We start from the raw sequence: 16,804 nt of genomic DNA, 5'->3' as shown, positions 1-16,804 counted from the left end.
CCCAGGAGCCCATGGGAGAGATGGCTACTGGCCCCAGGGAGGAGGAACCGTACGGCAGGCCTCCAGAAAGGGAGAGAGCCAGCTCTAGCACCTGGGAGGTTCCTGATCTGAAAGGGGAGACAGAGCCCCGCCCTCAGGAAAACCCTCATTATATGCGGAAAAGGGTTCCTGCTAGTTCTGGGCTTGAAATCAGGCCTTGAATTCAAATTCTACCTCAAAAGTCTGCCAGTGGTGTATAATACCAGGTAAGTCAGTTTCCTTGTCCTTGAGTGATGGGGCTGGACTCAGTGATCCCTAAGGAACGTTTTTTGTTCTAAATCTCCAGTCCCTTGCTTAGCCCCTGCCTCCACCCTAGGGGAGCCCAGAGGTCTCTTGGGATAGAAAGGAAACAAGCAGGTACCCCAGAGACAAACAACAAACAAGTAGAATGGAGTGACCAACTCACCCTAAACCATGCATAAGGAGCCTTTACACATGGGCCAAATATTGACTTATTTGACAAGTTGAATGTTTTAAAAAATTAATTCATTGTCAGGGACTTGTGAGAAAGAACTCTATCCACATCCAGAGGAAGAACCGTGGGAGTGGAACTGCAGAAGAAAAACAACTGCTTGATCACATGGGTCAATGGGGATATGATTGGGGATGCAGACTCTAAACGATCACCCTGGTGCAAATATCAGTAATATGGAACTAGGTCTTGATCAGTGACACATGTAAAACCCAGTGGAATTGCTCATTGGCTATGGGAGGGGGAGGGAAAGAACATGAATCATGTAAACTTGGAAAAATATTCTAAATTAATTAATTAAATAAAAATTTCAATTAAAAATTAATTCATTGGGTTGTTACATTAAAATACCCAGATAACTTCCTCCTTCCACTTCCCCTTAGAGGAGGAATCATTTTTCTTAAAAAATAAATAAATACTTCAACACGTTAGAATCCAAAGGGAATCATTTTCATCTGGCTTGGGTAGACTGCAGCTCTGGGGCAGACATAACATGGAAGAGCTCTGGGGATCCCCACCGCCAAAGCAAAATATGAATTTTGGAAGGGACCTTGGTGACCATCTGGCCCACCTCATGGCTAAGCAAGAGTCCCCACTTGGACTTCTCCAACATCTCATAGTAGTCATCCCACCCTGTTGTGAAGACTGATGATGATGAGGAAGCCACCACCTCCCAAGGCTGCTCCTTAAGGAAACACATAAAGCAGTCAGCAAAGCCAGCAACCAAGTGCCAGCTAATGGATCTTGGACAGCTCCAATTGTTCCAAAGGTTTCTTGGCAGATGGGGCTAGTCAGGAAAGTCTTTTTCCCACTTCTCAGGAAGTAGTCAAGGCAAGGGGAAAGAGGGGGAAAGAAGAACAGCAGGATACAATGTTGGCCACAGAATTATTCCAGGACTGCTTTAAGGAGTGACAAAAAAGAAATGTACCAATGCTTAGTAACCTTGTAGGGAAAGGGGGATGTATAGTGATCTAAGATCCCAGATGTAGGGACAGAAAGGACCTTTGAGGTCACCTCTTCCATCTTCTTCATTTTTTTTAACTGATGAGGAAACTGAGACCTACAAAGATTAAGTGACTTAAAGTGGTACCTAGTAATAAATGTCTGAGGCAGGATTCAAACCCAGGTCTTCCTGATTTCAAATTCAGTGTTCCATCCACTTCATCATCCTGGAAAGCATAATGCTTGGCACATTATAAACAGCTGAAGAAGGGACAAGGACCTCTGGGAGCTCTTCCCCCAAGGATGGCCACTTTCTGCCTCTCTCATACCCTTGCTATTCAGCAGATTCTGTCCATTTCTGGAATCCTTGAAATGTCACCAAATATTCACCAGGCCAGTGTTTTATCACTTGCTCTAAAGCTGCCACTTTTGGAGAGAATCATTCCTTGGGTTGAGGCATTGCCTTTAGAAGCACTCCTCCCCTCTTTTTCTGGAACAGTTTACCCAGATCTTTACTGTTACTCCATTAGCCAACATAGGTTGTGATCAGATAAGCCCTCCATTTCCTCCAGCAAAGAGCAGGGCCCTGAAGGGAAGGCGGGTAAATATTAGTGAAAGGAAGAAGGATAAGAAGCCTGGAGAGCGGGGACATAAAAGCACCTGGGATTTGAGAGTGATGACAAGGTTGTTATTGTTGAGTCATTTTCAGCCATGTTTGACTCTTTACAGATGAGGAAACTGAGGCATACCAGGGTTAAGGGACTGCAGAGGATCACACAGCTAGTAAGTGATTGAGGGTAGATTTGAACTCAGGAAGATGAGTCTTTCTGATTCCAGATCTGGCATTCTATCAATTCATCATGTATCTGCTCCACTGACAAAATGGGGGGTTCCAAAACTACCTTTGCTGATGCTCTAAATTTCTACCAAAGGCCAGCCCATGGTCTACCATATGGAGGGGTTCAGGAGGCATGGTGGGGTCATTCTACCATAGTCCAACTGAGAACTTTCTTCATTCAACTTGGAACAGGGCCGAACCATCACTCCAGAGGTTATCTCTGTCCTTAATGCTCAGTCAGATAGCCAGCAAGACTCAAACCAACCCATTTCCTTTCAGAGCAGGTATCTCATCTCATGTTGCACCGACTGTACTATTTGACTTTGTTTCCTTATCAGGTAAGATTCAGGTCTTGAGTGTGGGGAGGGATAAAATTATCTCTAGTCATCTGAGCTCAAACTAAAAAGCTATGTAGGCTGGGTGGGGGGTAGGGAAATGCCAGATGAAGTCTTCAGAGTCCTGGGTTCTAGTCCTGGCTCTGCCACCAACTGAATGGGTGACTTTGGAATTGACCCTTTCCCATTTCTGGCTTCAGTTTCTGTATCTGTTAAGTGGGGAAAACAATGGGAGATACTTGATAGCACAGTGGGAGGAACATTAATAACTTAGATACCAGAGACTTGAGTTTGGGTCCCAGCTCTCCCACTGGATGTGTGACCTTGGACAAGTCCCTTTATCCCACTAAATCTCAGTTTCCTCTAATAAATGAAGCAGTTAGACTTGATCTACTCTTTCACAGAATCTTAGATCTGAAAGGGTTTCAGAGGTTCTTTGTACTGTAAATATAATCCTTTAGCCTGGATCTCTTTAGCCCAGTCCTTGCTCAAAGGGAGCCTCTCTGCTCTATCATTCCCAACAAGTAATCATCTCACCTCTAGGTGGAGAATTCCTCAAGGCTTTAAGAGCTCTAATGGGTTAGGACTTTTCCCTCCTGAAATTCAGCTGATATTTTCTTATTTCATGGGAAAACTTTCACTCATTACTCCTGATTTTGGTCTTTAGGGCTAATTAGAACAAGTCTAATCCTCTTACACCTGGGAACCCCAAAGACAGTCACTCTCCCCAACTCCCAGGCTTCCTTCTCTAGGCTACCCCCCCCAGTTCCTTCAAGTGATCCTTTTAAATTTGCAGCCCCTTGTTATCCTGATTGCCCTGCTCTAGCTGCTTAGTGATGACCTTTCTGAAATATGCCATCCAGGAATTAACAAACGGAATGCCATCCTTTAGTAATCTGATTAGAGGAGAGTACAACAGCCTTTCACCTCCCTGGGCACCGAGCTTCTCAATGAAGCTTGAAATCACTTCAGCTTTTTGAGATGCTAGAACATGCTCTTGATTCCCATTGAAATCCACAAAAGACTCCAAGATCTTGAAAAATAAACCGCCACCCAGCACCATCAGATATTTATTTACTAACCCCCCCCCAACACTTTCTGTCCTATTAACAACTCTTAAGATAGAAGAGTGGCAAGGGCTAGTTAACAGAATCCTTTTTTAAAGCCTTTTACTTTCTGTCTTTGAATCAACACCAAGTATTGGTTCCAAAGCAGAAGAGTGGTAAGGGCAGGCAAATGGGGGTTCTGTGACTTGCCCAGGGTCACACAGCTAGGAAGTGTCTGAGGCCAGATTTGTACCCAGAATCTTCTGTCTCCAGACCTGGCTCTCCATCTTGTGAGCCACCCACCTGGCCTCCTGATATTTACTTTTAAAGCTGATTTTTTGACCTTCAGTTTAAGTCTTTATAGATATTAAATTTCATCTAATGAAAGATTGTGATCTTCCAAAACTTTTTTGAATCCTGATTTGCTGTTCAAGCATTTTAAATAATCTTTATAGCTTCATGTCATCTGGAAATCAGATAACTATGCCATCTATCCTTTTATTTATCATTATCATTATCTATTTGCCAACAGATCTCTCTTATTCAAGTGAAGATCCTCTTCCAAGTTGACCGTTGATCATAGCTCTTTTGGTCTAACCATTGTCTAGCACCATAAACCTTTCTGTTAAATTCTCTCTCTCTCTCTCTCTCTCTCTCTCTCTCTCTCTCTCTCTCTCTCTCTCTCTCTCTCTCTCTCTCTCTCCCCCTCTCTCCCTTTAATTCTTTTTATTCCAAATTTTACAAAACCAAACAAGGCATTTCCATATGCAAAGAAAAAGGAGATTTTATATAAAAGAAATCAGAAATCTTTTATATGTTTTGATTACTTTTAAGACTCATCCAAAAGTATCCCAGCTCCTCTCCACCCTCCCTGCATCACAGAAGGTATAATCTGGCATATTCTCTTTCCATGAGAATACATAGGGAGACTTTATCAACACTTTGCAACCTGGATAAATTAAACCTATGGTATCTACTTAGTTTATCAATTAGAAAACCCTGGTAAAAGGAGATAAAGTTAGTTTGATATGACATATATAAATCCCTTCCTGATAACTGCTTCCTTTTCTAAATATTTACTAGCCATTAATTCATTTAATAGTCATCATGTAATTATTAATGTTAATAATTAACAAAATGATAATTAATTATGATGATGATTAAGTTCTAGAGTTTTCCTGGGGATCAAAGTCAAGTTGATTGATCTGTTGTTTACAGCCATTACCTTCTTCCTTTCTTTGGAGAATTGAAACATTTACTCTTTTCTCATCCTGCAGCTGAAATTGAACAACCAGTGATCTGACCTGGCTTAAAGGGGAACAATGCGAATAAGACTGGATGGATAGGCTGGCACCAAATGGATTAGGAGTATAAATACTAGACTGAGAGTAATAAATCTTATCCTAGAAGCAATAGAGAATCACTGAAGATATAACCAAAAAGCAGGACCAGACTAGTGAATATATGAAATTAAAAATTAAATGGTTTGGGGCCTTCTAGCCTCCTGCTTATGTATCTTTTCCTTACCTCTGAGGCACAGTGCCTGGTACAGAGCCAGGGTTTAATACACACTTGTGGATTTGCTGGATTTACTCACTTCAGATGCTCTGACACTTGGTATCTGTGTGATCCTGGGTGAGTCTGTCTTTGCCACAGTTTTCTTACCTATAAAATGGGAACAATCTTAACACTGATTCCCCCAGGTTGCTGGTATGTGGAGTAATGTTTCAAACACCTTAAAAAGCTAGAGAAATGCTAGCTTCTGGCGTCCTCACCAATCTTCTCCATCTTGGTCATCATCTCACCTTCAGTCTCTTGACCCAAAGAGCCCTACTCTTCAGAAAAGCTCTCATAAGAGTCATTTGTACATCATTGGGGGGACACTGAAGCGCCCCATTCTTTCTGAATCAATCCCATCAATAAGTAAGATTGTTCTAGGTTGTGCCAAGGGCTGGAGACACACAAAAAGGCAACTGGCTGCTCCCACCCTCCTGGAGCTCCTGGCACTTCTCTAGGTCTCCAAGTTGCTTCAGAGAAGGTGCCCACCTTCATTTCGGACTTGGAGGTTTCTCTAACAATGAAACTCCGGCTCCAGGAGTGCCTATTCCTTCCGTGGCCAGTAGGTGGAGCCAGAGACTCAAGGAAAGTCTGCCATCCATCCCCTCTGGTCCTGAACCTAGGCGGCACGCTCTTGCGTATTGTGGCTGGAAAAGAACTTCCTGACTCGGGATGAATTTCTTTTATTTAAGCCCAGGATGACAAATCATTGGGCTAACCCTGCCAAGCGGTGAGCCTGCGCTTGGCTTGGGAGCATTATTATTATTATCCTTATGATAAGCCTTCTTATTCTCTTCACACCGAAGGGAGCTCTGTCCCAGCAGGGCGGGAGGCAGGCGGCCAGAGGTCCCGAGCCCCTTCAGGGCAGCCTTGAGGCTAGCTACGTCTGGGAGAGACGCTGCTCGTTCCGCAGCCACCTCTGCTGCCTGTCTTTCCTTAGAGGGGCCCCCAAGGAGCCTCCAGGGATGGCCACTGGGTAACAACGCAGTGTCAGTGAGCGAGCAGTTGAGAAGCATTTACTACTGCTCAGAGCACTTGGGGATTGTAGGAGCGCTAAAACAGAACAGCTTCTGCCCTCAGGGAATGCCCTGCGTTCTAATGGGGGAGCCTGGGGACAACCAAGCCTCCTGCCCAAGTGGGATTTGAGCTGAATCTTGAAGAAACGCAGGGAAGGCAGCCAGGAGCTGTGGGGAGGAGGAAGAGCATTCCAGGCTTGGGGAGAGCCAGTGAGAAAGGGATGGGATCAGGAGAAAAAGTGCAATATCCAAGATCAACCCAACACTGATTTCAGATTTGATTGTAGGGTAATGGGGAGCCACTGGAGTTTATTGAGTAGGGGAATGACATGCACAGAGTTGCATTTTATTTCAGAAGCTTGTATTGAGAGCTGAGCGGAGGATGGATTGGATGAGACTGGGGAGGGACTTGAGGCAAAGGACACCAACCAGCAGGCTGCTGTGATAGTCCAGGTGTGTTGTGACAAGGGCCCAACTGGATAAGTGATAGCTTCACAAGTAGAGAGTTAAGGTCCAGGATAAATGATCATTCTGATCAAAGATGGGACAGAGTGAAGTCCAGTCCAAGGGTCCCAGAGGAAGGTCAGGTTACTTCCCATTCTGCTGATCCTACTTGGAATAGTAATATATCTCCTTTCTTTGTTATTTTATTCTTTTTTTTTCTTTAGCCCTTACCTTCTGCCTTAGAATCACTATTCAGTATTAGTTCCAAAACAGAAGAGCAGTAAGAGTTAGCTAAGGGGAGTGAAATGACTTGCCCAGGGTCACACAGCTAAGAAGTATCTGAGGCCAGATGAACCTAGGACTTCCCATCTCTAGAGATGTCTCTCAACCTACTGAACTGACCAGTTGCCCCCTTGGCAAGCATTTATTAAGCATCTACTATGTGCCAGGCATTATATTCTGTTTCCATTTAATGGAAAGGGGAAAGGCCAGTGGGAAGGCTCCTCCATAGTATGATGGCACACCCAGTCCATGGACCAAATTTGCCTATTTTTTAGGATCTGGTGACTAGGATTAGAGGCTAGTTTGTGTTTGGCTTAAGGGTTAGCCCATGTTTGATTTAGGGGTCAGTCTGTATCAGGGTTAGGGTCAGTCTATGGCTAAGGCTAGAGGTCATTCTGTGGTCAAAATTTGGGGCCATTCTATGGTCAGAATTAGAGGCCTCTGTTTGTGTTTGAACCAAGGGACAGTCCATGTCTGGGTTAGAAGTCCATCTGTGCCTGAGTTAGTGGTCAGTTACTCTGTGGCTAGGGTTAGAGGTCATCCTGTGGTCAAAATGTGTGGCCATTCTATGGTCAGAGTTAGAGGCCGTATGTATTTGGCTTAAGGGACAACCATGTCTGAATTTCAGGTAGAACCAATCCAGAGACAAACAATTATCCTACTATTCTTAAAAAATGATCCCGGGGGGGGGGGGGCAGCTGGGTGGCTCAGTGGATTGAGAGCCTGGCCTAGAGACTGGAGGTCCTAGGTTCTGTAAACCTCAAATTTCCTTAGACTTATAAATGTTGGAAATTTCACCATTGGGATATTTCATACTTGGAAAATTTCTTACTGATAGTCTATTGGAATGGGAACTCCATTGGCATGGGAGGTTCCTTCTCTTCCCTTCTTAAGATTACTTTAGGACAGAAACCCTTTGCTGAACAATGGAAAGGACTTTGACCTATGCTTGAGCATAGAACAGGAATTTCTTTGAGTCTTGATTGATTTAGAATTGATACAATGGAGATACTTGGAATAAATCTCCACCCTATTCAGTCCTAATAGGATTGAGTAAGGGCTGCAGCCTAGATCAAAATTTAATTATTCCAATCTCTACCATACTCAAGTTAACAGGATTTAGAAAGGCTGTAGCAAAGGAGTATAGATTTAATCATTGGAAAATATGACCTTCAACAGACATGTGCAAAAAGCCAGAAACCTCTGGGCGGTCCTGGGTTAAGCGAGAGCCTCCATTGACAGGCAAATTGATGAAGAGTGATTGGTAGATGTGAGGACTGAGGGGAGGCAACTTGGATGGTGTCCTTAAAGATAGGAGGGTCTGGAGACTGAAGGGGGTGGAGTTTTTTTTGAGCGGTGTGGTTCCTGGGCTCTGAGGAAGCTTGCTCTGAAGGAAGCTGAAGGTGGGGGCCTCTGAGACTGTTTCTCCATTTTTTGGACACGTGAGTGAAAGGGACTGATCTCTTTTCTTTGCCCCAGCTATCTAAGGGGTTGGGCCTTTTGGCCCAGCCTAAACAGAAGGGGTATTTAAGCCCTATTCCCTTCTCTCCCCTTTCTCTCTATATATATATCTCTAATTCCTTTCTTGCTCCTATTGTAATTAAACTCCAAAAAAGGCTGACGGCTGACTTGAGTTTTTCATTTAGGAATTACATAGCTGATTCCTTGGCGACCTTAAATTAATATATATCAGTCTTTTAAAGTGATTCCCTTGTTACATTGTGGCTGACCACACGGGAGTCTAAAGAATCCTCTCAATAAAACTTTTTCTTTGCCTTTTTACTATACTGTTTCACCACTTAGTCCTTTTTTTTTTTTTAAAAAAAAAAAACTTGGCTTAAAGACACAGCTGCTAGAACACGTGAGTATAAAAAACTTTTTCTCTTTTCTCCTTAAGTTAAATTGGAATCAGCAGCTTTTTCTTTTTCTTCCCTTTAATCTTAAGGGACAGCTGGGTAGCTCAGCGGATTGAGAGCCAGCCCTAGAGGCAGAAGGTCCTGGGTTCAAATCGGACCTCAGATACTTCCCAGCTGTGTGACTCTGATAGACAGAAAACAGCTGTTTTTAAATCTCAGCAACAGGACTCTAAAGTCCTGGCTGGAAGAACTGTTTCTAAATATCCTTTCCCTTAAGGAACAACTTCCTGGATTTAAAAAAAAAAAAAAAACCCTGTGGAAAGTTTGTTGCTTTGCCCTGCTCCCCACGTGTTTTGTGAAATTACAAAATATACATATAAAAATGAGTACTACATTCTTTGACAATTATATGGCAGCTGAAGAAGTAGGGGCATTGAGGAATGAAGGATACCTCCAAATTTTTATATTAATAGGTACTGTCATTTTTGTACTCCTCAATACTATATTTAGAGATGAAAAAATAAAAAATATTGAGGATAAAATAAAACAAAATGAGGATAAAATAAAACAAAATGAGGATAAAATAGAAAATATTGAGGATAAAATAGAAAATGTTGAGGATAAAATAGAAAAAAATGAGGATAAAATAGAAAATATTGAGGATAAAATAGAAAATATTGAGGATAAAATAGAAAAAATTGAGGATACAATAGAAAAAATTGAGGATAAAATAGGAAATATTGAGGATAAAATAGGAAATATTGAGAATAAAATAGAAAAACTTGAGGATAAAATAGGAAATATTGAGAATAAAATAGGAAATATTGAGGATAAAATGGGAGATATGGAAGATAAAATAGGAAAAATTGAGGAAAAAATGCAAGCCCAATTAGAAGATCTAAAATGTTTCTTACAGGATCAATGGGCAAACACCCACTCTACCAGAAACAGACCTGTTTCTGAACCTTTGAATGAGGAAATTTCCTTCCCTGAAATAGAGATGGAAAACACCTTCCCTATAGCCCAGTTAACAGACTGCTTCTCTCGTGCAGTGCAAATCTTGTCTGAATTTAATCCCCAAAACCCTTCCCCTGCAATCCCAGCTTCTCATGTTCCTTCTCCTACAGAAAACCAAATTCCAATGCAAGGGAGATCTTGTCCTCCTAGAGAAACCTGTCCTTGTCAAACTGACCCACAGGTGCAAAATCCAACTAGAGGCCTGTTTCCTCTAAGAGAAGTACCTGAAATAGGACGAAATGGGGATGTGGTGACTTTAAGACATAGGATACCGTTTACTCCCCAAGAAATAAATGAATTTACACGAAATATCCCCACATATGAACAAGATCCTTTTCTAGTAACAAAAAAGATGGGAGACATATTTTTTCAATATAATCCGTCTTACAAGGACGTTGAGAGCTTACTACAGGCTTTTTTAAGTGAACGTGAAAAAAATAAAATAATTGCTCATGTCAACAAAACCCGGGGGCGTAATGCAGCACATTGGCCATCTCAGGATCCCGAATGGGACTATAATAATCCTGAGGACTATCTACAACTATACCGTTGTAGAGAAGCCATCCTCACGGCCATGAAGGAATGTGCGGACAGTACAGATAAGTGGATGGAACTGGAAAAAATTAAGCAAAAGGAAAACGAAACACCCTCCAGATTTATGGACAGAATTATCGAGTTTGGGGACAGATACTTAGATTGGGACTTAAATAAAGAGAATAGTTTAAGACAAGTTAGAAGAATCTTTGTAAATAATTCTTGCAAAGTAATTAAAAATTATTTTAAAACACAATGCCCAAGATGGTCAGATATGGACCTTGAAGAATTGCGAAAAACAGCTATATATGTTTTTAAGGGAAACGAAGAAAAGGAGAAAGAGAATAATGATGACATGGAGGAAATGAAGAAAAAAATGAGATGTGTAATAGATAGGATAACTAAATTAGAAAGTGGGCATGATAATGAACCAACGACAATTGCCCCTCTCCAGAAATCCAATTATCAATCCATTACTTGCCACTTCTGTGAGAAGAAGGGCCACAAAATGATGGAATGTAGAACCTTTCTTAAGATGTTTGGAAGGAATACACAGTTTAATAATGGTTTTAGAAATAATAACTATAGAAATTATGATAATGGTTATAGAAACCAAAATTCTAGAAATTATAATAATGACTATGGAAATAACTATAATGAATATAGAAATAAGAGCTTTAGAAACCAGAATTATAGAAATAGGAATTGGGAATTTAATGACAATGCTCAAATTGAAGAAAATTTTAATGATTATACTCAACAATATATGAGAAATGGCGCTCGTCCAAAAATTACTCGAGGTACTAATGACCCTCAGAGAGGTGCCCTTCAGGGGGGTGCCCAAGGAATATCCCAAACACAATGATGGTGCCCGGGGGGGGCTGGGGCACAGGAATCAGAGGATACAACCTTTTATTTCCCAGACCCTGATGTCCTACTACCCGTTGTCCCTATCCACTGCCCTCCCCATACTAATGAACCCCATGTTACCTTAAAAGTGGGTAACACCTATTATGATTGTCTATTAGACACCGGAGCTTCCTGGTCTGTATTAAAGAGAACACCTGATTTACAATGTTATTCTATTGGCTCAGAGAATGTAATGGGAGTATCAGGAATAACCCAAAGAGTTAAAAGACTTCCTCCTAGAATGGTGTCTGTAGGACCCCTGGAGGTACAACACTCCTTCCTTTTGATGCCTGACTCCCCTTTAAATTTGCTGGGGAGGGACCTTCTATGCAAACTCAGAGCCACAATAACCTGCTCCCCAGATGGCTCATTATCATTAGAAGTACCAGAGGAATCTTTAAATTTACTCCCTGTACTTCTCTCTGAAAACCAGGAGGCAAAAGAACCTTCCATTTTTGAAATACCTAAAGATATACCGGAGTCTCTTTGGGCCACATCTTCTTCTGATGTAGGCTTACTTAAATCTGCTGTTCCTGTGCAGATAAAAACTAAATCTAGCCCACCTCCTTCTATCCCTCAGTATCCCCTCTCAAAGGAGGCAATTGAGGGTATTACACCAGTTATTAACTCATTAATAGAACAGGGAATAATAATCCCTTGCAAATCTGAATACAACACGCCCATCCTGCCAATTAAAAAACCAAAAAAAGGGCCCGATGGCAAGCACATCTATAGATTTGTACAGGATCTAAGGGCAGTGAATAATCACGTTATAAAGAGACACTCCGTAGTTTCTAACATACATACTATTATTTCATCTATTCCTAGCACAGCTACATACTTTACAGTAGTAGACTTGTGTTCAGCTTTCTTTTCCATACCAATACATGAAAACTCCAGGCATATTTTTGCTTTCACCTGGAAGGGCTCACAATATACCTGGTGTCGGCTGCCACAGGGTTATGTCGAAAGTCCGAGCTTATTTGAGCAAATTTTGAGCCAAGACACAGACAATATAACATTTAAAAATAGCAAATTAATCAAATATGTAGATGATCTACTCTTGGCTTCAACAGATGCAGAAACATGTCAAGAAGATAGCAAACACCTTCTTTTGGAATTGCACAAAAGAGGACATAAAATCTCTAAGGATAAAGTTCAATGGTGTCTCCAAAAAGTAGAATATTTGGGATTCATCTTGACTGCGGGTGCTCGTTATATTTCTCCAAAACGAATTGAGAACATTCAAAAATTGAGTGCTCCTACCACTAAGAAACAGCTGAGAGCAATTTTAGGAGCAACAGGGTTTTGTAGACAATGGATTCCTTGCTATGGGGAAATCACTAAACCCCTTATAGCATTAACAAAGGATTCAGTTCCTGAACCCCTCAAATTAGAGCCTGAACACTTGTCAGCTCTAACAGATCTGAAAAAGGCTATCATGTCTGCCCCTGCTCTAGGCATCCCAGATTACAACAAGCCATTTACTTTATATGTGCATGAGCGAAGAGGAGTAGCCTCTGGTGTGTTAACTCAGACTTTGGGACCTTCTCAGCGCCCAATTGCTTATTATTCTGCCCAACTAGACCCAGTAGCAGCAGGAGCACCACCATGCCTTAGAGGAGTAGCTGCTACAGCCTTACTAGTAACAAAAACCGTTGATTTAGTATTGGGATGTCCATTAACAATAATGTGCCCACATGAGATTGAAGCATTATTGGTAAAACATAGAACACAGGCATTCTCGGATCAGAGAATTACAAGGTATGAAATAACCTTATTAAATAGTGAAAATATTACCTTGAAACGCTGTTCAACTCTTAACCCTGCCACCTTGCTTCCAGATTTACCTACTTCAGGAGAACCACTACATAACTGTGAAACATTAGTGTCCATGGCAGAAAAGCCTCGAGATAATCTCTTGGACACTCCCTTAGACAATGCAGATCTGATTTTATTTACCGATGGTTCCTCTTTTATGAGGGATGGCATACGTTACACTGGAGCTGCCGTAGTCTCAGAATTTGCCACTGAATGGTCAGCTTCACTACCTTCTAACATTAGCGCTCAAGGAGCAGAACTCATAGCTCTAAAACAAGCTTGTATAATTGCCAAGGATAAAAAGGCAACAATTTATACAGATTCTAGATATGCTTTCGGCATTTGTCACTCAGTCGGGATGCTATGGCTCCAAAGAGGATTTTTAACCTCAGCTGGAAAATCCATAGCTAATGCAGAAATTATTAATGAAGTTCTTTCTGCTCTCAAACTGCCTAAAGCCCTAGCTGTAGTTCATTGCTCTGCCCATACAGGTGGCTCTGACCCTGTCTCTAGAGGAAATGACCGAGCAGATGCCGCTGCAAAACTAGCAGCCATAGAAGGACCTGGATTAATTTTAACATTAACAACCACTGATAATTTAAATTTATCACTCTCCTATAATGAAAAGGAAGTGGAAAAATGGAAACAAAAATTTAAAGCAAAACAAATTAATGGAGTATGGGTGTCATCTGAAGGAAAACCCCTGCTCCCTAGAAGTTTCTATAACCAAATTTGCCAATCTATTCATAAAAATGGTCATTTTGGCACCCAGGGCATTGTGGACTCTGTCAAGAGAGTATGGATAGCCCCTGGTATAACTACTATAGCCTCTAAAGTATGTTCAGCCTGCCCTATTTGCCAGGCATATAACCAACATGCATATCGTGGAAAAGCCTTTGGGGGACGTCCTCTGGCTTACACACCTTTTGAACATCTACAGATAGATTTCATAACAATGCCAAAGGCTGGACGTTATAAATTTTGTCTAGTAATTGTAGATCAACTAACCAGATGGCCGGAAGCATTTCCTACAACCCGAGCCACAGCAGATTTTGTTGCAAAGATACTTTTAAAAGAAATTATCCCTCGTTTTGGCCTACCAGCACGTATTGACTCCGATAGAGGGAGTCATTTTACCGATTCTGTCTTAAATCAAATATATTCTTGCTTGGGGATAACTCCAAAATTCCATGTTCCATATCACCCCCAGAGCTCAGGCCAAGTGGAGAGGATGAATAAAGAACTTAAGACTATGATTGGCAAATTATGCACTGAGACCCATTTAAAATGGCCTGAAATTCTCCCTCTGGCCCTATTTTATCTTAGAAGCAGGCCTAGAGGAGACTTACATATTTCACCATTTGAGATGCTTTTTGGACATCCGCCTATACAGGCTAAGCCTTTCTCCCCGGCTTATACATCGCTATTAGGGGGAGATATTACTATTGCTTCCTATATACAGGAGTTACAGCACAAACTACGTGAACTTCATGAATCCGGAGCTGCAGTACAAGCTGGTCCATTAGACTTTTCTCTGCATGACCTGAACCCAGGAGATAAAGTTTATATCAAGAATTTCAAGCGAACTGGAGCAACTGAACCTTCATGGGAAGGACCATTCCAAATATTATTAACTACTCCAACATCTATAAAGATTGGAGAAAGAGACTCTTGGATTCACTGCTCACATGTGAAGAAAGCATCTTCTGCTGAGACTGATTGACTCTATCCTATCATATGAATTGTGACTCTATCTTATCATAAGAATTGGAGATAATAATCCATAGACAAATGGATGCTGTTTTTATTTTCAAGAATATATTGAATTACTGATTTTTTTCTTATTTTTTCTTATTTCTTTTCTTTTATTTTTTTATCAGAATATTTGATTTTTTTTCATTTTTGTACTGAAGGTACACATAATTAATATTAATATTTTTTCCCTGCAGTAATACAAGTTAATATATATATACTCTTGCTATAATATCAATATATGCCTAAAAGCTTTAAACTATGGGAACCTGCCATTTATTGATAAAATATTATAGGACTGTGATTAATGTTTGTGTCTGATTCCAGGAAAAGGGATAAAAACAAGGAGCACAGACTAAACCTGAATAGTGCCAATAGAGCACACATGAAATATTAAAGTGAGACTCAAGGTTGCGACGCTTAACTTATGTTTAAGTCGTAGGACTTCCTTGTATCTACACTCCTTTTGAAGTACTCAAACAAGTACAAAGCTTGACTATCATGCTGGCTCCCTATATCTCTGAAGGAAAAAAAATCAGACAAGGGAATGACATTTCCCCATCAAAATAGAATTCTAATTCTTTCTTTCTTATATTATGGCAACTTCCTGTAGTCTTGGCTAAAAATGGCTAAGTGAAATATTACTGCATTCTGTCCTACATACTTGTGGGATAGAAATTACTTTAAACTGGACCTATACAAGGTCTATTTTGAATTTTTCTTATGTTTTTGATTATTTTTCTATTCTTTTGATAATTGACACATACACCCCCATAACTGAACATTGCATTCTGAGCTAAACTTGATAATTTTTTTTTAAATACTTACTTCAGGGGGGATTGTATTTTAATTTAAAATCTAAGAATTTTTGAATTTTTTTGTTTGAGATTTTATTTTTATAAAAATCCAAGACTTTTGTTTAAGATTTTACTTTTATAAAAAATTCAAAGATTTTGATTTTGTTCAAGAAAAGATCTTCAAGAAAGAAGCTTGAAACTTTTATATCCAGAGAATGAACTGTTGCAGAAAGATGCCAAAAACCTACACTTCATCAAGAAGATCAAGAATGAACTTTGGATGTGATTGATTGGACTGAACTTTTGATTGAACATTTATTGTAACATTTATGCCAAAAGGGACTGCCCCTAATTTGGCTTTCTGTCAATGCGCCTAGCAAACATTGGTTTTGCTTTCTTTTCTTTTCTATTTCCTCTCTCACTATTCTAATTTCTCCTAGAAAATTGAATATTGTGTATATCTTTAGTTAGAAGTGAATTTAGAACTACAAAATGATTATGTTAAATGATCAATGGGGAGACTAGTCTCCCAATGATCATCAGGGGGGATTGTAAACCTCAAATTTCCTTAGACTTATAAATGTTGGAAATTTCACCATTGGGATATTTCATACTTGGAAAATTTCTTACTGATAGTCTATTGGAATGGGAACTCCATTGGCATGGGAGGTTCCTTCTCTTCCCTTCTTAAGATTACTTTAGGACAGAAACCCTTTGCTGAACAATGGAAAGGACTTTGACCTATGCTTAAGCATAGAACAGGAATTTCTTTGAGTCTTGATTGATTTAGAATTGATACAATGGAGATACTTGGAATAAATCTCCACCCTATTCAGTCCTAATAGGATTGAGTAAGGGCTGCAGCCTAGATCAAAATTTAATTATTCCAATCTCTACCATACTCAAGTTAACAGGATTTAGAAAGGCTGTAGCAAAGGAGTATAGATTTAATCATTGGAAAATATGACCTTCAACAGACATGTGCAAAAAGCCAGAAACCTCTGGGCGGTCCTGGGTTAAGCGAGAGCCTCCATTGACAGGCAAATTGATGAAGAGTGATTGGTAGATGTGAGGACTGAGGGGAGGCAACTTGGATGCTGTCCTTAAAGATAGGAGGGTCTGGAGACTGAAGGGGGTGGAGTTTTTT

At 40.5% G+C, this 16,804-nt stretch overlaps 1 protein-coding gene across 1 annotated transcript in view; it reads right to left on the bottom strand.

The window, feature by feature from the left end:
* The window catches only part of ADRA1D (adrenoceptor alpha 1D), a 78,797-nt gene that overhangs the window by 4,176 nt on the left and 57,817 nt on the right, over positions 1-16,804 (bottom strand). The gene's annotated exons all lie outside the window — the stretch shown is intronic.

This window comes from Monodelphis domestica, chromosome 1 (assembly GCF_027887165.1).
Source record: "Monodelphis domestica isolate mMonDom1 chromosome 1, mMonDom1.pri, whole genome shotgun sequence".
NCBI classification, from domain to species: domain Eukaryota; kingdom Metazoa; phylum Chordata; class Mammalia; order Didelphimorphia; family Didelphidae; genus Monodelphis; species Monodelphis domestica.
This window is presented reverse-complemented; position numbering and strand designations above follow the sequence as displayed.